Source organism: Balaenoptera physalus (genome assembly GCF_965194825.1).
Source record: "Balaenoptera physalus genome assembly, chromosome: 10".
NCBI classification, from domain to species: Eukaryota; Metazoa; Chordata; class Mammalia; order Artiodactyla; family Balaenopteridae; genus Balaenoptera; species Balaenoptera physalus.
The window spans coordinates 64,819,195-64,843,497 of NC_138889.1; the positions used below are offsets into that span (position 1 = coordinate 64,819,195).

Sequence of the window (24,303 nt, forward strand, 5' to 3'; positions counted from 1 at the left end):
GATTGTGTTTCTCTAGCCTGGCTTCTCACTTGTATCATAAAGGTGATGGCCCAGATGTTAACTGTTCTGAGTAGCATGATCTGTTATTGTTCATGTGCTTTCTGGGATGGATATACAACCTATATACTCATTACGTTTTTCCCACTATCCCAACTAATAGTGTCATGCTCCCTCTTCCTCTACCAGTATGTAGCCTAAATCCAAAAGGAGAAAGCTGGATCACCTATTTTTCCCCAATCTTACACATTTTGTTAAGCCATTTCAGAAACCATAAGAGATGACCTGCTTTCTCTAGTATACTCATCAATTCTGACACATGGAATAGCAAATAAAACTGATTTACATGATGCCAATGTCTTTGTACTTCCGCACTTTGGAACAAGCACATTTCCAAATAGTCAGCTCCAGGAATGTTAAAAGGTCCTCAAAAAATTAGGAATAATATCATCTCTGGTAGTCATTTTTTCTAAGGCAAGAGTAAATAAAAATTTAACCATTCCTGTATATAAGCATATTTTTCTTTTCTTGAATAACATGCAGATGAGTAGCATATTAATGGCTGACTTTAAATTAATCTTGATTTCTCTATCATGTAGGCCTAAAACTCACTGTAAGGGATTTCAGTTTTTTTCTTCAAGTGACAATTTCAAGCCTCCTAAATACTCACACAAGCCTTTTTTCTTAGGAAAGAAAAAAAGGCTAACCTTGGCCACTGTAGGCAGCTGATAGTTTTCATATATTCCCTGAAATATTTCATACTTAAAAATGAAATTCTTCCTTAAAATGTTACTGTAATATATACTGTATCAGCATTTTTCACTCATTTTTCAATTTTGTAAATACCTTTTATGGAAAATATTTCCCAAAATTTAAAAAATCATTTCTTTGTGTCATATAACAAAGTAATTTTATGTTAAATCCATGTATTAAGGGGTTTAGTCTTAAGTATATTTACTAATCAAAAATTTAAAACAAATTTGTACATTAATAGGATTCTAATTTTTTTAAATTGTACCAAAGGCTATTTAATGAAAAGTGAGTTTCCTTACCATCCCTTATCCAGTCCCTTAGGCAGCCATTGATAGCAGTTTAAGCATTCTTCCAGAGGTATTCTATGCATATCTAAGGGCATCTGTCTATATCTCTCATTTTAAAAACAAATGATGGCATATAATATTTGCCAGTTTGCATCGTGTTTTTTTGTTTTGCTTAATATATCTAGTTTATAATAACTTACAGTGTAAAAAAATATACAAAATCTTTAATGACCTAATGTGCAAACTTTGCATTTGCCTTTAAATATCTACTGGTTTATTTTTATAATTTTTGTATCCATACGGTTTGCAACCCATATGTAAATAGACTTTACTATTAATAGCAAAACCAATTTGGATAGAAAAAAAAAATGAATTTGGATTAGTTGTATCTTTCAGAGAATAGAAGCAGAGGGAGTACTTCTTGACTCATTTGATGTGGTTAGTGTTACCCAAATACCAAAACCAGACAAGTCAGATCAAAAACTGATAGCTAATATTTCTCATGCACATATGAAAAAAATCCAACAGTGTATAAAAGGAATTATACACCACAACCAGTTGGGGTTTATCTCAGGTATGCAAGGCTGGTTCAGAATTTGAACATCAATTAATGTAATACATCACATCAACAAGCTAAAGAAGAGAAATAACATGGTCCAATAAATAGGTGGAGAAAAAGTGTTTGATGAAATCTAACACTCATTCATTATCAAAACTCCTGGCAAACTAGAAATAGAGGGGAACTTCCTCAAATTGATAAAGCATACCTACAAAAATCTTAATGGTGAGACACTAGGAGCTTTCCCCCTAAATTCAGGAACAGTCAAGGATGTCCCCTCTCACAACTCCTGTTAAGCATCTTACTGGAGGTTCTAGCTAATGAATTAAGATAAGAAAATGAAGTTAAACATATATAGATTGGGAAGGAAGAAATAAAACTATTTGCAGGGGACATTACTGTCTGTAGAAAATCCAGAGAGTCAACAGCAACAAAATCCCTGGAACTAATAAGTAATTATACCAAGTTACAGGATACCAGGATTAGTACAAAAAGGTAAAACACAAGGCCTTTTACATTAGCACCCCTAAAGTTAAATACTTAGGTGTATATTTAACAAAATATGTACAAGATCTGTATGAGGAAAACTAGACGACTCTGATGAAAGAAATCAAAGAAAATTAAATAACTGGGGAGATATTCTATGCTCATCAAAGGGAAGACTCACTATTGTCAAGATATCAGTTTATCCCAACTTTCTCTGTAGATTTAATGCAATCTCAATCAAAATCTTAGCAAGTTGTTTTGAAGATATTGACAAACTGAATCTAAAGTTTATATGGAGAGGCAAAAGACCTAGAACAGCCAACACAACATTGAAGGAGAAGAACAAAATTGGGGCCCTGCCCTGCCATGACCCTCCCATGCCCCCAGTGATGGGGGCATGTTAAAAGAAACAGAAAACAAAATGAAACAAAGTGCCAAAATCTACTCTCACCTTGTCTACTGCTTAAAGTTAATATACTACTAAAACTCCTTGTGTATCTTCATCCTCCATTCCTGTGAGAACCCATCTCCTTTGGAATCCATGTTTCTGATAAAAGAGGTGGTTTCAGGAAGTTGCAAGATGGCGGAGTAGAAGGATGTGAGCTCACCCCTTCTTTTTTTTTTTAAATTTTTAAAATTAATTTATTAATTTATTTATGGCTGTGTTGGGCCTTCGTTTCTGTGCGAGGGCTTTCTCTAGTTGCAGCGAGCGGGGGCCACTCTTCATCGCGATGCGCGTACCTCTCACTATCGCGGCCTCTCTTGTTGCGGAGCACAGGCTCCAGACGCGCAGGCTCAGTAGTTGTGGCTCACGGGCCTAGTTGCTCCGCGGCATGTGGGATCTTCCCAGACCAGGGCTCGAACCCGTGTCCCCTGCATCAGCAGGTAGACTCTTAACCACTGCGCCACCAGGGAAGCCCAACCCCTTCTTAAAAGAACAAACACAACTAACTGTTGAACAAACATTGACAAAAAAACAAACAAACAAAACCGTTGGAACCTACCAAAAAAGATACCCTACAAAGACAAAGAAGAAGACAAAGACAAGAAGCCACAAACAGGTGGTAGGAGGGTGCAATCATGATAAAATCAAACCCTATATCTGCTGGGTGGGTGACCCACACACTGGAAAATAATTATATCACAGAAGTTCTCCCACAGGAATGAAAGTCCTGAGCCCCATGTCAGGCTTCCCAGCCTGGGGGTCTGGCAATGGAAGGAGGAACCCCAGAGACACTGTCTTTGAAGGACAGTGGGGTTTGATTGCAGGAATTCCACATAACTGGGGGAAACAGAAACTCCACTCTTGGAGGGTGCACACAAGGTCCCATGTGCACCAGGACCCAGGGAAAAAAGCTGTGACCTCATAAGAAACTGGGCCAGACCTACCTGCTAGTATTGGAGGGTCTCATGCAGAGGCAGGGAGTGGCTGTGGCTCACTGTGGGGACAAAGACACTGGTAGTGGCAGTTCCGGTGAGTACTCATTGGCGTGAGCCCTCTCAGAGGCCACCGTTTTCTTACCAAGACCTGGCCCCACCCAACAGCCTGTAGGCTCCAGTGCTGGAATGCCTCAGGTCAAACAACCAACAGGGCAGGAACATAGCCCCACAGCTGCTCGCTAAAGACACCCCTTGACTCAGTCTGACTCACCAGGGGGACAAGACCCAACTCCACCCACCAGTGGGCAGGAACCAGTCCCTCACAACAGGAAGCCTGCACAAGCCTCTTATTCAGCCTCATCCATCAGAGGGAAGCCAGCAGAAGCAAGAAGAACTACAATCCTGCAGCCTACGGAATGGAAAATGCAATCACAGAAAGTTAGATAAAATGAGACAGCAGAGAAATATGTCCAGATGAAGGAACAAGATAAAACCCCAGAAAAACAACTAAGTGAAGTGGAGATAGGCAATCTACTGGAAAAAGAATTCAGAGTAATGGTAGTGAAGATGATATCTCAGAAAAAGAATGGAGGAACAGATCGAGAAGGTGCAAGAAATGTTAAGCAAAGACCTAGAAGAACTAAAGAACAAACAGAGATGAACAATACAATAACTGAAATGAAAAATACACTAGAAGGTATCAATAGCAGAGTAACTGAGGCAGAAGAATGGATAAGTCAGCTGAAATAGAGAATGGTGGAGATCACTGCCATGGAACAGAATAAAGAAAAAGGAATGAAAAGAAATGAAGACAGTCTAAAAGATCTCTGGGACAACATTAAATGCACCAACATGTGCATTATAGGGGTCCCTGAAGGAGAAGAGAGAGAGAAAGGACCTGAGAAAATATTTGAAGAGATAACAGCTGAAACTTCCCTAACATAGGAAAGGAAACAATCACCCAAGTCCAGGAAGCACAGAGAGTCCCACGCAGGATAAACCCAAGGAGGAACATGCTGAAACACATAGTAATCAAATTGACAAAAATTAAAGACAAAAAGATATGAAAAGGAACAAGGGAAAAGCAACAAATAACATACCAGGGAACTTCTATAAGGTTATCAGCTGATTTCTCAGCAGTAACTATTCAGGCCAAAAGGGAGTGACAATATATATTTAAAGTGATGAAAGGGAATAACCCACAACCAGGAATACTCTACCCAGAAAGGTGCTCGTTTAGATTCAGTGGAGAAATCAAGAGCTTTACAGACAAGCAGAAGCTAAAAGAATTCAGCACCACCAGACCAGCTTTGCAACAAATGCTAAAGAAACTACTCTAAGTGGAAATGAAAAGGCCAGTACTAGAAACAAGAAAGTTATGAATGGAAATGCTTACTGGCAAACATACAGTAAAGGCAGGAAATCATCTGCACGCAAATACGATATCAAAACCAGCAATTGTGGGAAGAGGAGAGCACAAATGCAGGATATTGGAAATGCATTTGAAATTAAAAGACCAGCAACTTAAAACAATCTTGTTTATATATGCTGCTATATTAGAACCTCATAGTAACAGCAAACCAAAAATCTACAATAGATAAACACACAAAAAAGAAAAAGGAATCCCAGCACAACACTAAAGTTAGTCATCAAATCAAAAGAGAAGAGAACAAAAGAGGAAGGGAAGAAAAAACACCTACAAAAACAAATCCAAAACAATTTACAAAATGACAGTAGGAACATACATATCGATAATTACCTTAAATGTAAACTGATTAAATGCTCTGACCAAAAGACATAGACTGGCTGAATGGATACAAAAACAAGACCGGTATATATACTGTCTATAAGAGACCCACTTCAGATCTAGAGACACATACAGACTGAAAGTGACGTGATGGAAAATGGTATTCCATGCAACTGGAAATCAAAAGAAAGCTGGAGTAGCAATTCTCATATCAGACAAAATAGAGTTTAAAATGAAGACGGTTACAAGAAACAAAGGACACTACATAATGATCAATGATCAATCCAAGAAGAAGATATATCAATTGTAAATATAAATGCACCCAACATAGGAGCATCCCAGTCGAATACTAACAGCCATAAAAGGAGAAATTGACAGTAACGCAATAACAGTGGGGGATGTTAACACCCCACTTTGATCAATGGACAGATCATCCAGACAGAAGATCAATAAGAAACACAGACCTTAAATGACACATTAGACCAGATAGACTTAATAGACATTTATAGGACATTCCATCCGAAAGCAGCAGAATACATATTCTTCTCAAGTGCACATGGAACATTCTCCAGGAATGATCACATGCTGGCCCACAAAGTGAGCCTCAGTAAATTTAAGAAAACTGAAATCATATCAAGCATTTTTTTCCAACCACAGTGCTCTGAGATTAGAAATCAACTACAAGAAAAAAAAAACAAACTAAAAACACAAACACGTGGAGGCTAAACAATATGCTACTAAACAACCGATGGTTCACTGAAGAAATCAAAGAGGAAATCAAAAAATACCTAGAGAAAAAGGATAATGAAAGCATGACATTCCAAAACCTATAGGATGTGGCAGAAGCAGTTCTGAGAGGGAAGTTTATAGCAATACAATCTTACCTCAGGAAACCAGAAAAATCACAAATAAACAACCTAACCTTACACCTAAAGCAACTAGAGAAAGAAGAACAAAACCCAAAGTGAATAAAAAGAAAGAAATCATAAAGATCAGAGCAGAAATAAATAGAAATGAAGAAAACAACAGAAAAGATCAATGAAACTAAAAGCTGGTTCTTTGAAAAGATAAACAAAATTGATAAACCTTTTGCCAGACTAATCAGGAAAAAAGGGGAGAGGGCTCAAATCAATAAAATTAGGAATGAAAAAGGAGAAGTTACAATGGACACCACACGTACACACTGGTACATTTAAAATAGATAACCAACAAGGATCTACTGTACAGCACACTGAATTCTGCTCAGTATTCTGTGATAACCTAAATGGAAAAAGAATTAGAAAAAGAATAGGTACATGTATATGTATAACCAAATCACTTTGCTGTACACCTGAAACTAACACAACATTGTTAATCAACTATACTTCAATATAAAATAAAAATAAAAAAACATGGTTCCAAAAGCTACCATTATAATAAGTTCTTTCATGATTAAAAAAAAAAAAGAGGACAAAATCGGAGGACTAACACCTCTGGACTTCTAGACTTAAATATAAAGAAACAGTGATCAAGATATTATGGATTGGTGAAGGAGTATACAAAAAACAAATGGAACAAAAGAGAGAGCTCAGAAGAAGAGCCACATAAAGATAGTCAACTGAACTTTGAAAAATGAGCAAAGGCAATAGAATGGAGCAAGATGGTTTTTTGAAGAAATGGTGCTGGAACAATTGGACATCCACATGAGAAAAAATGAATCTAGATACAGTGTTGCATCCTTCACAAAAATTAACTTAAAATGGATCATAGACCAGAATGTAAAATGCAAAACTAGAAAACTCTTTGAAGAACACTGGAGAAACCTAGATGACCTGGGGTATGGCAATGATATTTGAGAGATAACTCCAAAGACATGATCCATGAAAGAAAGAATAGATACACTGGACTACATTAGTAGCAATGTAAAATTTCTCCTCTGCAAGAGAAGTTGTGAAGAAAATGAAAAGACAAGGCACAGATTGGGGAAAACATTTGCAAAATCTGATAAAAGGCTGTTGTCATAAATATCCAAAGAACGTTTAAAACTCAACAACAACAACAAAAAAGACGAACCCTATTAAAATCGGGCCAAAGACCTTAACAGACATCTCAATAAAGATATACAGTGGCAAATAAGCATATGAAAAGATGTTCCACATCATATGTCATTAGGAAAATATGAATTAAAGCAACAATGAGACGGGGACTTCTCTGGTGGTCCAGTGGTTAAGAATCCGCCTTCCAATGCAGGGGACTTGGATTCGATCCCTGATTGGGGAACTAAGATCCCACGTGCTGCGGGGCTACTAAGCTCACATACTGCAACTACTGAGCCCGCATGCTCCGGAGCCCACATGCCACAACTAGAGAGAAGCCCGCACACCACAACGAAGAGCCCACACGCCACAGTGAAGGATCCCGTATGCTGCAACGAAGATCCTGTGTGCTGCAACTAAGACCTCACGCAGCCAAATAAATAAATAAATATTAAAAAAAAAAAGCGGGCTTCCCTGGTGGCGCAGTGGTTGAGAATCTGCCTGCTAATGTAGGAGACACGGGTTCAAGCCCTGGTCTGGGAAGATCCCACATGCCGCGGAGCAACTAGGCCCGTGAGCCACAACTACTGAGCCTGCGCGTCTGGAGCCTGTGCTCCACAACAAGAGAGGCCATGATAATGAGAGGCCCGCGCACCGCGATGAAGAGTGGCCCCCGCTTGCCGCAACTAGAGAAAGCCCTCGCACAGAAACGAAGACCCAACACAGCCAAAAATAAATAAATTAATTAATTAATTAAAAAAAAAAAAAGAAAAACTCATAGCTAACATCTTAAAAGAAAAAAAAAAAAAGCAACCATGAGATACCAGTATACAGGCATACTTCCGAAATATTGCACGTTTCGTTCCAGACCACAGTAAAGCTAGTCACATGATTTTTTTTGGTTTCCCGGTGTATATAAAACTTATGGGGACTTCCCTGGTGGCGCAGTGGTTAAGAATCCACCTGCCAACACAGGGGGCACAGGTTAGAGCCCTGGTCCAGGAAGATCCCACATTCCGCGGAGCAACTAAGCCCACGCGCCACAACTACTGAGCCTGTGCTCTAGAGCCCACGCGCCACGACTACTGAAGCCGGCGTGCTCTAGGGCCCACATGCTGCAACTCCTGAGCCTGCGTGCTGCAACTACTGAAGCCTGTGCACCTAGAGCCCAGGATCTGCAACAAGAGAAGCCAACGCAATGAGAAGAAGCCTGCACGGTGCAACAGAGAATAGCCCCTGCTTGCTGCAACTGGAGAAAGTCCACGCGCAGCAACGAAGACCCAATGCAGCCAAAACAAAACAAAAACAAATTTATGTTTACACTATACTATAGTCTATTAGGTGTGCAATAGCATTATGTCTAAAAAATCAATGTACATAGCATAATTAAAAAATTTTGCTAAAAAATGCTAAATATCATCTGATTCTTTAGGAAGTCATAATCTTTTTCCTGGTGGATGGTCTTGTCTTGATGTTGATGGCTGCTGACTGATCAGGATGGTGGCTGCTCAGGTTGGGGTGGCTGTGGCAATTTCTTAAAATAAGAAAACAACAAAGTTTGCTATACTGATTGATTCTTCCTTTCACGAATGATTTCTCAGTAGCATACAGTGTTGTTTGATAGCACTTTACCCACAGTAGAACTTATTTCAAAATTGGAGTCAATCTTCTTAAACCCTGCCTCCTCTTTAACAAGTAAGTTTACACAATATTCTAAGTCCTTTGTTGCTATTTCAGCAATTAGTTAAGTTTGCTCTTTTATCTGGGCCCAGTTTGTGGCACCCCAGAATATTTACAATAGTAACATCAAAGATCACTGATCAAAGATCACCATAACAAATATAATAGCAATGAAAAAGTTTGAAATATTGCGAGGATTATCAAAATTTGACACAGAGATATCAAGTGAGCAAAAGCTGTTGGAAAAATGGTGCTGATAGACTTGCTTGATGCAGGGTTGCCACAAACCTACGGTTTGTAAAATACATAGTATCTGGGAAGCACAATAAAATGAAGTGCAATAAAATGAGGTATGCCTGTACACCTATCAGAAAGGCCAAAATCCAGATCACTGAAAACACCAAATGCTGGCAAGGAGTGGATCAAAAAGAACTCTCATGTATTGCTGCAAGTAATTCAAAATGGTAAAGCCACAGTGGAAGATAGTTGGTTGATTTTAACAAAACTAAAGAGAGTTTTACCATACAAAGAGCAATTGTGCTCTCCCTTGACACTCAAATGATTTGAAAATTTATGTCCTCACAAAAACCTGCACACAGATATTTATATTAGCTTTATTCATAATTTCGAAAGCATGGAAGAGGCCAAGATGTTCTTCAGTAGGTGAATGGATAAATAAACTGTGGTACATCTAGACAATGAAATATTATTCAGTTCTAAGAAGAACTGAAAAGAAAGAAATGAAATAAAAGGAAATGAGAAGACACGGAGGAAACTTAATGCATATTACTTAGTGTAAAAAGTCAGACTGAAAAGGCTACATACTATATGATTTGAAGTGTATAGCATTCTGGAAAAGACAAAACTATGGGGATAGCAGAAAGATGAGTGGTTGCCAGGGGGTAGATGGAGGAATGGATGAGTAAGCGGAGCACAGAGGATTTTTAGGGCAGTGAAACTATTCTGTATATTTTAAGGTTAGTTACATTTCATTAGACATTTTTTCAAATCTCGTAGAATGGCCAAGACCAAGAGTGAATCCCAATGTAAACTATGTACTTTGGGTGATGTTGATATGTCAATGTAGGTTCATCAATTGTAACAAATGTACCACTTTGGTGGGGGATATTGATCATGGGGGAGACCACGCACGTGTGGGTGCAGGAGATATATGGGAAATCTCTGTACCTTATGCTCAATTTTGCATAAACTTAGAACAGCTTTAAAAATTATTTATTAAAAAAAACAATTTACAAAATTACTTGATGAAATTAACAATCCACAATTACTTTAGAATGCTTAGTAAGTTTTTTAGTACCTGATAAAGCACACTAGCAAAAAATTAGTAAATATAAACAGCACTTGAACAATATTATTAACAACCCAACCTAATGTCCACATGTAGAACACTGCTCACAACATTGTTGTCATTGTGTTTCTAATGGTTTGTAGAAAATCCTTAAGCTGGGCACAAAGGAATTGCTCATCTGGGCAGGGGACAGCCACGTGTTTGGGGATTGTTGGTGGATAGTTGAGGAGAGAGGAGAAGAAAGTTGAATACCTGGGGTGAAGGCATGAAGATATGCATTTGGAGAGCCAATCTAGTAATCAGCCTAGGACAGAGATGTGGTCTTCACCAGCCAGAACTCCCCATGAAGGTGGATCAAAACAGGGTGTCCCAAATTGCACTAATCACTTGATTTCTAAACCTCTTCTTCCTTTTGTTTTCCCATCACACTCATCCTATTCTAATTTTTCTAGTGTCTCAATCATCTTTGACTTCTTTCTCTCTTTATCTTCCTACAATCAGACATCATATTCTCAAAATTTCCCATCCAATTTAAACCCATGAATATATCATAGACTTTGTGCCAGGTGTTTTGCTAGAAAGTGGGGTTACAGGCATGAATAAGACACAGTCAGAGAGGGTCCTGCATCAGTCTAGGAGGAAGGAGAAACAGAAGAGTAGTCTAGGAGGTGGAATAAAGAATGCTGTAATTGGAGCTCCCCTAATACTCACTTGATGACTTCATTTCTTCATTCTCTGAAGAATGCAGAAGCTCCATCCACCTTCCTTTCTTGCACTCTCACTTATCCTTTCTTGCACACCTTGCATCTATCTTGTTCGCCTGGTTGTTACACAGCAGCCTCCAAACGTGCTCAGGTATTCCTATTCAAAATAGATGAGGCCTGATTTTATCTCCTCATTCACTGTAATTTTTCTTCACTATAATATTTCTAAAAAGTTGAAACATTGGGCTTCCCTGGTGGCGCAGTGGTTGAGAATCTGCCTGCCAATGCAGGGGACACGGGTTCGAGCCCTGGTCTGGGAAGATCCCACATGCCACGGAGCAACTGGGCCCGTGAGCCACAATTACTGAGCCTGCGCGTCTGGAGCCTGTGCTCCGCAACAAGAGAGGCCGCGATGGTGAGAGGCCCGCGCACCGCGATGAAGAGTGGTCCCCACTTGCCGCAACTAGAGAAAGCCCTTGCACAGAAACGAAGACTCAACACAGTCATAAATAAATAAATAAATAAATAAATAAAAGAACGTGAATTTCTTAAAAAAAAAAAGTTGAAACATTATCTTAGTAAATATGACTATATGATGGCTAAATGAACTAATGAACATTCACTGTCCTATTTCTTCATAAGTTAACATTGTGCCGTATGTCTTCTATTTCTATCTTCTCTAAAACTGCTTTTCACAATCCTGTCCTTCAAGCTCTAGTTACCAAGTTAAATAACCTTTTCTTGGTATGCTGTCTTCATCTTACTGATCATTAAGACCAGTGAAACCCTTTTGTACTTTCTTGTGTTTATCATCATCTAGGCTAGTCTGATACACTTAAGTATCATAGACCAGAGTTAGCAAAAATAAAACAAAGATGTTCAAACATTTATTTCACAGTGTTTACCAAGACTTAACTTGTGCTAGGTAGTGTTTTAGGTATATGGATTGTCTGCTGAATAAGAGAGACATGGTACTTGCTCATACAGGGTAGGGTAGACAGAAAATTCCCACATAAATAAATAAGTACACAAGATAATTTGCCTGTGATTCATGCTATGAAGGAAGTGAAAAGAGTGATTTCACTGAGAGCAACTTCAGAGGGAACGTGGCCACTTTGGATTAAGTGGTTAGGGAATGCCTTTTTGAGAAATTGACACTGGAATCATGTCATGGTTCTGGTGCTGATCATGGAAGTATTTGAGGCTTTTCTTGGTTGTTTCCCTTGTTTCTGTTAGAGATTGTATGGTTATGGTGCCCACTTTCTATCTGTGATCCAGTTCTTTCACTTTGGACTTGTTGTTGGTATTTGGTCTTATTGGATTAACTGCTATGTGTAGGAATATTGCTCACTCTAGTTAGAGATTCATTTTCAATTCTGGCTTCAGACTTCTATCCAGATTCCCCTTTAGGGCTATATATATCCCCCAGTTAGAATGAGGGTATGGTAATATGGGCACATTTGTTTTCTGGACAACTTATTTCTTAGTTTTCCATCTATAATTTTTCATTTCTTGCTGGGCATCTACTATATATCAGGCATAGGTAATCCTATTTAATCACCTGTATCAGTTTGCTCTTGAATCTGTTACCTATTCTATACCCACATGGCTTTTGGGTCCTCATCTTTCTGCTCTGGTGTATTCAATAATTTTTTTCTCTCTTTTATTTCCTTTTCCACATTGCATCCAGAGTCATCCTACTGACATCCAAATTTAAATTATTTATTGCCTTGTTTACAAAACTTTGAAAACTCTACATTGCCTTGTGATAAAATTAAAATGACTTACCCTGACGTTCAACAATTTAACAACAATCATACTCTAAAGTTCCTTTCACAACCACTCCTTTTCCTTTTCCTAGTACTTACCTCACTCTCTCCCTTAGAAGTCACATTCTGCCATCTTCCTTCATTTTTATGGCATTTCTAGACTCTAAATATTACATTACATGAGCCTTTCTCCACCTTTTCTACCATGGGCTCTATATTCCTTCTGCCCTAGTTCAAGTTTATCCTTATTTATGAACCCTTCCTTTTCTCTTCTAGGTTGAGTTAGTAGCTTTCTTTTCTGTGCTATCAGTAGTACCTTGTGCTTATATATATATTACATAGATTTTCTAACTGTTCATTAATTATCTGTTTAGATCATGTACTTTCTTCTCATATTTGTAGCTGTTATGGACCAATGACCATGTCACATATGTATTTCATCCTTAACAAGTCTTCAGTCTATCCTTGTGTCTCTGTTTTCATCTCAGCTTCTTTTGACTTTTTCATCACTGTTTCTTTTTCAGTCTCTGTGTCAGTTTTTATACCTCTTTCTCTTCCATTTCCCTTCCTTCTCAACCACTTGAATGCTTCAGGCCAAGGTTCCATTTTCAGGTCACTCCAGAGATATGTGGATATAAAGTGGATTCTTTCCTTGAGTCTCTTAGAGTTATGGCTCACAGCTTTTAGTCGAGGCTTTTGCTTCCTGTGTGGCAGAGGGCCTGATTTTAAAGTAAGGCCTCGAAGTAAAAAAAAGTGGTTTCACCTTGTTTTAACATTTGTTATTATCTTGTTAAGGCTCAAGGACCTTTAATTATGTGTTTAATAATGACTTAAATTTAAAAATTATCATACAAAGAGGACTCCTGTTTATAAAATTGGTTGTTATATGTCTGTATGTGCCCCTGGGTGGGGCATCACACATATAATCCCTGGAAATCACTGAGCTGTCAGGGTCACCCCCTCCTTCTCTCTTACCCCGTGCTGTGAAAAGGCTTTCAGTTTTATTTCTTTGTCTCTCTCATTTTTCAGAAACAATACTTTTTTTCCCCTTTAAAGTCAGTAGTGCTTCAGCAAGGGTAGAAAAGTTTTCCTCATAAGGAAATGTTGCAATGTATTATAGATTTTGTCTTGATTTCATTTTTGCAACAGAATTTTAATTTTATCTTACTAATTTTCTTTTAAGTTCCTGGAAATAAACATTTTTGCTTGGTAAGTATGTTTTTACATACTATGCCCTAATTATAACTATAATTATGCATGTCTAACATTATAATAAAGCCTACAAAATTTTTGTGCTTGTATTTTCTTCCACAAAAGATTGGTTTAGGGTATCATTTGACATTTATCATATAGCAACAGTGCAGTCTTTTATCACTTTGCCTGCTAAAAAGTGCCTAAAATCTTTAGAAGCTCTGATAACTGAGAGAGTGGGTGAGGGTCAATATTCTGTGAGAAGCTATCATCAAGATCAGAAATGGTTTAGCTGCAAAAGGGGAAAATAGTTGATAACAGAGTTAGAAAAGAATCCAAGAGCATTTTTAGAAAGGAATAAATCTCCATCATGGGTCACCTCATCTTGGCTGGGTTGGGGGACCTTTCCTACAGACACCCTCTCAGTGCTTTCTCAGAGATCTCTGTAAACCTCTGTTATGCCTTTAGTGACCATATATTTCATGATATGCTGGAACTAGCCTATACTGGCTCATGAGAACCAAATGTTAATTGCTCAGGAATTTTGTTAGGCAGTTATTAAGCACAGCCATTATGAAAGATAAATTATATGGGAGTCACGTCAGCAAGTAGGAAGGGATAAATATCTCCAAGGCTCATCATTTTGCTGATACAATGAATAAGCAAGAGATGAACCATCAGAATTAACTTTGCTGAAACTCTGGAAAATGAAAAAGGTTTATAGCTACCAAATGAGTGCTGAAGAAAAGGGCAACTTAAAAATGGTAGGGGAAAAACACACAGTAGAGTCACGAAAAACAGAAAGAAAGAAATTTAAGCATACTACAAAAGAAAACCATCAAACCACAAAATGGAAACAAAAATAGGAAGAAATGAACAAAGAAGAACTACAAAGCACAAGTGGTAAACAAGTTTTAAAATGGCAATAAGTGCATACCTATTGGTAATTACTTTAAATGTCAATGGACTAAATGCTCTGATCAAAAGACAGTGTGACAGATTGGATAAAAAAACAAGAACTACAAGAGACTCACTGCAGGGTGAAAGACACACACAGAAAGTGAGGGGATGTATAAAGATATTTCATGCAAGTAGAAATGACAAGAAAGCAGGGGTAGTAATACTCATATCAGACAAAATAAAATCCATAAAGAAAAACAAAGAAGGACATTATATAATGATAAAAAGAATGGTAGGGGAATGTTGTGTCATTTTTACTTGTCTTTGGACCATCCCATCCCCAGCTTGACAGAGGTCGTGAAGATATCAGTGCATATCTTCAATGTGAGACCCTGGTCCCTGCTTCCAAAGGGAGAAGAGCTGACCTTGTTCTCAAAGAATTGTGTTTGTCTGTTTGGAGCTCTCTGGGGGCTATCTGAAGGACAAATAAAAGGCAGTTTTGTTTTTGTTTCTCCTAGCAGAGAACTTCTTCAGGGCCGAAAAGCAGTCAAGTGGAGGGCATTTCTTGCAAACAAGAAAGGTTAATGAACAATCCCTACTGTCTAGGGGAAGATATTAAGGTTCAGACAAATAATAGACATGCTGTAAACCTGGGAGGAAAGTCTGGTGAGAGATTTTGTGTGAAGTAGAACATGAAAAAACTCCCTTTGTATAGCAATTTAGAAAGTCATGTGCAAACTCTGGGCAGAATATATGCTCAGAAAATTCCTGAGAGACTAAAGCTTTTACCTCTAACTGATCCTTAGGCTCAGGGTAAGCAGAAAGGCTAATGCAGAGTTGTAAAGGGCTTTTGTAGGCATTGGAGGAATGAACCAATATGCAAAGTTTTTATTTTCTTTCCCCCTCCGGGTATTCAAGAAAATCTCTATCAACATATGAGCTGACTCTAAGCTAAAGGAATGCACTTCAGAGACCACACACCACAAATACAGTCTTTACAGAAAAAAGTAGGAAAGTACTAAAGGACAAAACTCATAGCAACCAATGAAAACAATCCCTGAGCATGAAGAAGAATATGATTTCCAGAGTTATCACCTTATAATAGTCAAAAGGTACAGTTTTCCACAGAAAAATTTAAAAGCATACAAAGAAACAAGAAAATAAGGCCCATTCATAGAAAAATGAACAGACACTGTCTATGAGGAATCAAGTCATAGGATTTAATTCTCCTAGCCTCTGCTCACGTGTCTGATTCCCAAGCTGTTCCCTTGGTTTTAGGTACTGTAACCTGAAAATGGCTTGCCTTTTGGTTGGTGTCCAGTTGAAAGACACACCAAGCCAAAGCATGGGAGAAGGAAGGGTTTATTACCTCCAGCAAGTAAGGAGAACACTGGGGATCTTTCCTAAAGCAGTGTCTCCCGAAAAGCAAAATTGGGGAAGTTTTAAGCTAATGGTACATGCATATTCATGAAGGGTATTGGGAGATTGACAGAGCCCAAGCTTTAGTTGATTGAAGTCATGAGGGTCAGAAAAGGTCAACATCATCATCCCTTAGGTTCCAGTTGATCTAGTGGTTGAGCTCTTCAGGCTAATCTTTACCATTGTAAGAGAACTGGGAGTCTTTACAACTGGTATATTATCTTTGCTATTGTTACTTCTCTTGCTTGATAACAGTCATTGATTTCTGCATTCTTTTGTTCCCTTAAGATCATTAATTACTGAGACCTGTCAAGGGCAAGCATTGTGGCCAGGCTTAGATCACAAAATGGCTTAGGTCAAAAATGGCTTCTCTTCTGTCAAGAAGCCATGCTTGGTTCTCTTTTCCCAGGGAACCCTTACCCTATCTGCTTACAGTACCACTTCTAGGTACTAAAATCTGTGTTATTTTTATATTGTTTATAATAGATTACCACAAACTTAGTATATCTAAAACAACACACATATTACATCACAGTTTCTGTCAGGAGTCTGGCATGGCTTAGCTGGGTCTTCTCTCAAGGTATCAAAAGGCAACAATCCAGGTGTTGACTCAACTGTATGCTCATCTAGAGTCTCAACTGGAGAAAAGCTGCTTTCAAGCTTATACATGTTGGCAGAATTCGTCTCCTTGGGGTTGTAGGACCAAGGTCCCATTTTCTTCCTGGCTCTCATTTGGGGCTGCTCTCAGCTCCTAAAGACTGTCCACAGTTCCTTGCCACATGGCCATCTCCATAAGCCCTCTCTCAACATGGCAGCTTACTTCTCAAGCCAGTAGGAGGGAAAAGTATCTCACCTTAAAAAAGGCTCAGTCTCTCTTTAAGGGCTTTCACCTGATAAAAGTCAAGCCTCCCCCACCCCACCCCCGATTATCCTCTGGTTAACATAAAATCAACTGGTGTGTGACCTTGATGCATCTGAAAAATTCCGTCAACTTTGTCATAGGCTTGAAGAAAGGGGAGGGCATTACACAGGGCTTGAATCATGGCGCTACCCTCATATTTGTGCCAAGAGACAAACTATGTAAAGTGCTTAGCACAGTATTTGACCTATACTAAGGGCTCAATAAATGTTAACTCCTCCTGTCTTTTAATTTTTTTGAAGCCCCTGTGGAACCACAATCTCAGTGCCCAGAGGGATTGGGACTCAATGAGGTAAATCCCACTGAGGGGGAGGAGGACCTAAAGGAGTTTGCCACCACCAAGCCAAGGGAGAATCTGATTCTACTAGTGATAACAGCATGCCTCACAGTTTAGGAAAATCTGGAGAGGGGAGCTGTTAGTGGGGACTTGAAGAACTAAATCAGAGAAATTAGAGGGAATACATATGCAGATTAGGTTCCAGGGAATTTTTCAGTGTGACAAGGTGGCGTGCCAGAAGGAATTAAGAGAGAAGCATAGCCCTAAACAGTGTATCCCATCCAAATGTGTAGGTGTGGCTGTTACCTGGAGATACATATAACCTTCAACACATCCTTTATCGCTCCTAATCTGACATCTAGTTGGTAGGAGAGACTTGGGGTTTAAATGGCTCGGGAATTGTAACTGGGCTATTCTGTACATGGAATTCATTTGGTGCCTACGCCTATTCAAGGTGGTAGAGGCAAATTTTCAGAGATGATTTCTAGTTAAGATCGGCCTAGGAACCAAAGTAAGCAGATAACTGGCAAGTGTAGCAGGGGAAAAAAACCCCAAGAAACAAAAACCCCTCCAAAATGAAGAGACAAAGTCTGCTTGAATTGGATGAAAAAGGCCAGAGGACCAGAAAATCCTATAGGACTGGGAAGGAAAACGTAGGAAAAAGAGAAGCTCCCAATATACAGGAGCACTCATCTCTAGGAGACCATGAAAACTGAAAGTAGTATGGTAGACCAGCCACTCCAGGGAGCGTGCATACAGGATTGTGATGACCACATATCAAGTTACAATAAAGACTGAAAAGCTTACATTGGGGAATGAAAGAAATGATCAAGACAGAAAGGCCTAAATTAAGTCCATGCCTTTTTTTTTTTTTAACTTAAAAAACTACATACCACAGCTGTCATCAGGGACACTGATCCAGTAGGTTAACTTTGGGAGGTAGTTTTCCATCTCCTGTTACTTCTGCCGTGAGATAATAGGAGATATTAGCTATGGAAGTTGCTGCAACATGGAGAATGACTTTCATCATTTGTTGTAGACTGAAAGTTAAGCGAGATGCAGTGTCTCTTTTCTGCTAATGTTTTAGCAAGTTCTGTTATTTTCTTTAAATTTTTTTTATTTAATTAATTAATTTATTTATTTTTGGCTGTGTTGGGTCTTCGTTTCTGTGTGAGGGCTTTCTCCAGTTGCGGCGAGCGGGGGCCACTCTTCATCGCGGTGCGCGGGCTTCTCACTGTCGCGGCCTCCATTGCGGAGCACAGGCTCCAGACGCGCAGGCTCAGTAGTTGTGGCTCACGGGCCTAGCCGCTCCGCGGCATGTGGGATCTTCCCAGACCAGGGCTCAAACCTGTGTCCCCTGCATTGGCAGGCAGACTCTCAACCACTGTGCCACCAGGGAAGCCCGTTCTGTTATTTTCTTGTTTCAAAATGGGGTTACCCTTCCCTCTAGAAGATGTGAGAAATTGTGACCCAAAGAAGGCCTCTTCTGCCTTTGAAATTCCATAGCTATTGACCTCCAGATCGGTTAGGAAGGAACCAAAAAGGTAGGACAGAAGCTGAAGTTGCTTTTTCTAAGACTTAGGATTAAGCCTACTGACCTGGAATTCTCATGGGTGTCAGTTCAAGGGCACAGATAAAGGCACATAGGGAGGAGGGTAGACTCCTCAATGATGATTGTCTCCACTGGACTATCTGGAGATAGTTCAGATCTGGCACTGGGAGCTAGGGAGTCATTGTGTCCTGTTACACTGTCAGGCTCTTCTCATTCTGGACTCCACATGAGTAAGCTCTATTGGGCACTGGGTAGGAGCTGAATGTGTCAGAAGACATTCTGTAAGATGACCTTCCATGAAGGGAGCTGGCAGACTATTGATACATCCTCACATTAGGAGATGATCTACCAGTGATTTGGGAGCATTGGTTTATACCCAACCAGTGGACACAACCTTTGATCACCAAGCAGAATGGTACAAGTAAAGTTTTATATTGACTAGAGAAAGTGTAATGTGGAAATCAATCCATATATTTAGTCCTTGCTAAAGATGTAGTCCCTGGTATTTATGAAGTCTGATAAGATGATTTCTTCTGAAGAATAATGCAAAACCCTTTATTAGGTGTAGGTAGGTCCCAACACACTAGTATTTTCCTCAGGAAGAAGTCATGTTTACAGTTAAGGAGTGTACCAGAATCCCCTTTTCCCATCCCAGGCTAGAGTGTCTGGGAAGAAATCCTTTAAAGTCACATAGAAAGTCAACTTTGTCAGTTCCAGCAAGGATCTATTAACAGTCACAGACTTACATCCTTGTTCAAGACCATGTTTTGTCTTTTCACTGACTTATTCTCTAAGAAAAGTACATATAAAATAGTGTGTATATCTGAGCATTGTGTGTAAGGCACTTGTTCTGATGGTTTCCAAAGTCAACAAGCTGTTCTTTGTAGCTTTGTGTGCCTCAGAGCTGATGGTGGGGTTGTATAAATGAGAAAGAAGTAGAGACATGAGTGGTAGGAAGAAGGATGAGCAGAAGCAAGAAAATGTTCCTTAGTTCTCATCAGCTTTACTGTTGCTTATAGAAAAGGACTTGTGTGCTGGAGATAGATTATTTGCCTGTACTTTGCTGTGCTGGGAAGATTTTGACAATGGTTTCTACTTGTAGCTTATAGTTTGGTCTATTTGAATACCAAGTAATGGGCCTAGATTTAAAGAAGGCAGGGATCTAGTCAAAGCAAGGCAAAACTTTCAGTGAATTAATGGGGGTGTTGAGGATTGAAATGTCCTCATTCGTCTTACTGATTGAACTGGACTTGGTTTTAAACTGATTTAGAATTTAAAGTATGAATTAATATTTCAAAGTGGTTGTTCTCAGTCTTTATTTTGCATAATGATAACTAGAGGACACATTAAAAACGTGGATTCCCAGCTGCACTCACAGAGAATCTGACATGGAATGTCTAGCTTATTGCTCAGGAACTATCATTTTTTATAAACAATCCAACTTTCACTTTATAAACACTGCTAAGTTTTCAGTCACATTTTGAAAAAACACTATTCTAAGGAGACATTTTTAGTGGAGAAAAGGTGAGAGTGTAAAAAAAAAAATTGCCCTTCCTGTTGCCCTGGACATGAAGATAACTCACTTGAGACTTTTTGCTTCCTAGTTTTCAACTGAAGTATTCTTTCCCTTTCAGTATTTGAATGAATACACCTGAAGGTTCAACTACTTTGCTAGAATGTTCAACTGAGGGGCTTTTCAGAATTTAGCTTCAAAGGATAAAGAAATGAAAAGGGCTGTAAAGAGCTAGAAAGGAGACATGTAGGCTAGATCCAGAAGTGCTGCCAACATGGGACTGACTGTAATACGGTTTCCAGAGGAGGGATCAGAAAGAATATTGGAGAAATATTATCAAAGAAACAATAGAAGAAAATATCTCAGAGCCGCATGTGACCTGATTGTTTCTAAAGAAAATATACATCAAATGTTGTACAGGGTGGCACAGTGGTGGCACAGTGGTTAGGAATCTACCTGCCAATGCAGGGGACACGGGTTTGAGCCCTGGTCCGGGAAGATCCCACATGCCACGGGGCAACAACTCAGCCCATGAGCCACAACTACTGAGTCTGCGCTCTAGAGCCCGCAAACCACAACTACTGAAGCCCGTGTGCCACAACTACTGAAGCCTGTGTGCCTAGAGCCTGTGCTCCGCAACAAGAGAAGCCACCGCAATGAGAAGCCCTCACACTGCAACAAAGAGTAGCCCCTGCTCGCCGCAACTAGAGAAAGCCCGCGCGCAGCAACAAAAGACCCAATGCAGACAAAAAGTAAATAAATAAATAAAATAAATCTTAAAAAAAAAAGTTGTACAGAAATAATAATATTCCTCATGCTACTATTAATAATAATAACTCTGTTTATATATGTCCTCAAAATGCTCTATTTTCTTTTTTTCTTTCTCTTTTCTTTTTCTTTTTTAATTGAAGTATAGTTGATTTACAATGTTGTGTTAGTTTCAGATGTACAGCAAAGTGATTCACTTATATATGTGTCTATGCTTTTTCACATTCTATCTCCTTATAAGTTATTGCAAAATACCGAGTATAGTCCCCTGTGCTATACAGTAGGTCCTTGTTGGTTATCTATTTTATTTATGTATTTTTAAAAATAAATTTCTTTATTCATTTTTAGCTGCGTTGGGTCTTCGTTGCCGCATGCGGCCTTTCTCTGGTTGTGGCGAGTTGGAGCTACTCTTCGTCGTGGTGCGTGGGCTTCTCATTGTGGTGGCTTCTCTTGTTGCAGAGCATAGGCTCTAGGCATGCGGACTTCAGTAGTTGTGGCTCACGGGCTCTAGAGTGCAGGCTCACTAGTTGTGGCGCACAGGCTTAGTTGCTCCGTGGCATGTGAGATCTTCCCGGACCAGGGATTGAACGCGTGTCCCCCACATTGGCAGGCAGATTCCTAGCCGCTGCACCACCAGGGAAGTCCCTTATTTTATATATAGTAGTGTGTATATATTAATCCCAAACTCCTAATTTATCACCCCCACCTTTTCCCTTGGTAACCATGGTTTGTTTTCTATGTCTGTGGGTCTATTTCTGTTTTGTATTGATATATAAGTTCATTTGTATCTTTTTTTTAGATTCCACTTATAAGCGATATCACATGGTATTGTCTTTGTCTGGTTTATGTCACTTAGTATAATAATCTCTAGTTCCATTCATGTTGCTGCAAATGGCATTATTTCATTATCTTTTATGGCTGAGTAATATACATATATCTATCTATCTATTTATCTGTCTATCTCACATCTTCTTTATCCATTCATCTGTGGATGGACATTTAGGTTCCTTCCATGTCCTGGCTATTGTAAATAGTGCTGCTATTTACGTTGGGGTGCATGTATCTTTTTGAATTAGAGTCTTCTATGGATATGTGCCCAGGAATGGGAGTGCTGGATCACATGGTAACTCTATTTTTAGTTTTTTAAGGAGCCTCCATACTGTTCTCCATAGTGGCTGCACCAATTTGCATTCCCACCAACAGTGTAGGAGGGTTCCTTTCTTTCCACACCCTCTGGTGGGCAGGACCATGTCTAAGGGCATGTATAGAGGCAGCTGTGGACTCAGGAAGTCTTTACAGCCTGTCTGGTGATGGGTGGGGCTGTGTTCTGTCCTGTTGATTGTTTAGCCTGAGGCATTCCAGCACTGGAGCCTACAGGCTTTTGGGTGGGGCCAGGTCTTGGTGCCAAAATATTAGCCTCCAGGAGATCTCATACAAATGAATACTACCCAATACTTCTGCTACCAGTGTCCTTGTCCCCAGACTGAGGCACTGCAGCCCTCGCCTCTGCAGGAGACCCTCCAAGAGCAGCAGGTAGGTCTGGCTCAGGCTCCTATGAAGTCACTGCTTTTGTCCTTGGTCCCGGTGTGGACAAGACCTTGTGTGCAGTCTCCAAGAGTGGAGTCTCTGTTTCCCCAAGTCCTGTGGAGCTGCCCCGCTGGCCTCAAAGCCAAATGCTCTGGGGGCTCCTCCTCCCGATGCCAGACCCACAGGCTGTGAAGGCTGACATGGGGCTCAGAACTCTCACTCCTGTGGGAGAACTCCTGCGATATAATTATTCTCGGTTTGGGGGGGCGTGTATGGGACTTGATTAGATCACGAGTTTGCCCCTCCTACTGTCTCATTGGGTTCCTTCTTTATGTCTTCGGATGTAGAATATCTTTTTAGGTAGGTCCCAGTCTTTTTTATTGATGGTTGTTCAGCAGTTGTGATTTTTGGTGTGCTCCTGTGAGTAGGTGAGCTCAAGGTCCCTTCTACTCTGCCATCTTGTCCAGGAAGCCCGGAAATATTGAAACAGGAGGGAAGGAGTCAGGGCACAACCTTTGAAAGAATGATATAGCCCGAGGACATGACATAAACTGATTAGAACCAAGTGGGTCCAAGATGGTGGACAAGTCGACTTCCACTAGAACTTGAGCCTCAGTATACGCTCACATCAGCAAGCTAAATGACACACCCACAGGCGCCATGACAGTTCCAAGACCAACCATAAGGATCAAAAAGTGGGTGGTGGCCCAATTCCTAGAAATTCCCTCCCCTTCCTAAAATAGCTGGAATACTCCTCCCACTCATTAGCCTATGAAATTACCCACCCCTATAAAAACTGACAACCCCATACCCTGGTGCCTTTCTCACCTTCTGAGATGGCCCACACTCTGTGCAGTGTGTTTCTGTCTAAATAAATCCACTTCTTACCTATCACTTTGTCTCTCACTGAATTCTTTCTGTGATGAGACATCAAGAACCTAAGCTTCATTAAATCCTGAAACCAGGCACGTGATCTCAGTTGGAAAACTGTGGGTTTTGGCCAGGTTCGAGTCTTGGCCATGTGGGTTCAAGTCCCAATCTTGGTTTTGGCCCAGTTCGAGTGCCAGCCGTGTGGGTTCAAGTCCAAGTCTGGGTTTTGGCTGGGTTCGAGTCCCAGCACGTGGGTTCAAGTCCTAATCTGAGGTGCACGGTTTCAATATTATTACACTCTTAGAATAAAGGGTAAACAGTTTAAAGGTTAAACAAATCAACAAATTGTGTTATTTACACATATGTTATAATTGGTTTATTGTATCATCATATTACTTGGCCCTGGCATTCAAGACCTCTTGTCTGGCAACAGTCAACGTAATTCCTTTTAAAACTACTCTTTTTCTTTTTCTTACCTTCTAGTTCACTTTCTTCCCATAGAAACTACACTCTGTCATCTTTCCTCAAGCTCTTAGTTTTCTTAACTCTGTTTTTTGAGGGAGAGCAGAATACACCACTGCATGATGTGTCACTTTGTCATGGGGATTGTTTTGGCAGAATGCACTTAAGACTCAGCAGCCTTAGGAAAAGCTTTTTACCTCTCCCTTATCTGCCTAAAAG

At 39.8% G+C, this 24,303-nt stretch overlaps 1 long non-coding RNA gene across 3 annotated transcripts in view; it reads right to left on the minus strand.

Moving 5' to 3' along the window:
- Positions 1–24,303, minus strand: part of LOC309667690 — a 47,448-nt gene that overhangs the window by 8,256 nt on the left and 14,889 nt on the right. Inside the window, exons 2-3 of one of the 3 annotated variants that reach the window (XR_014267898.1) lie at positions 10,925–11,074; positions 7,986–8,758 (exon numbers count right to left, since the gene is read on the minus strand). This is a non-coding gene — a long non-coding RNA (uncharacterized lncRNA). Of the gene's footprint in view, positions 1–7,985; positions 11,075–24,303 lie in introns of those variants that run through there. The other 2 variants (XR_014267897.1, XR_014267899.1) reach the window with 2 other exon arrangements.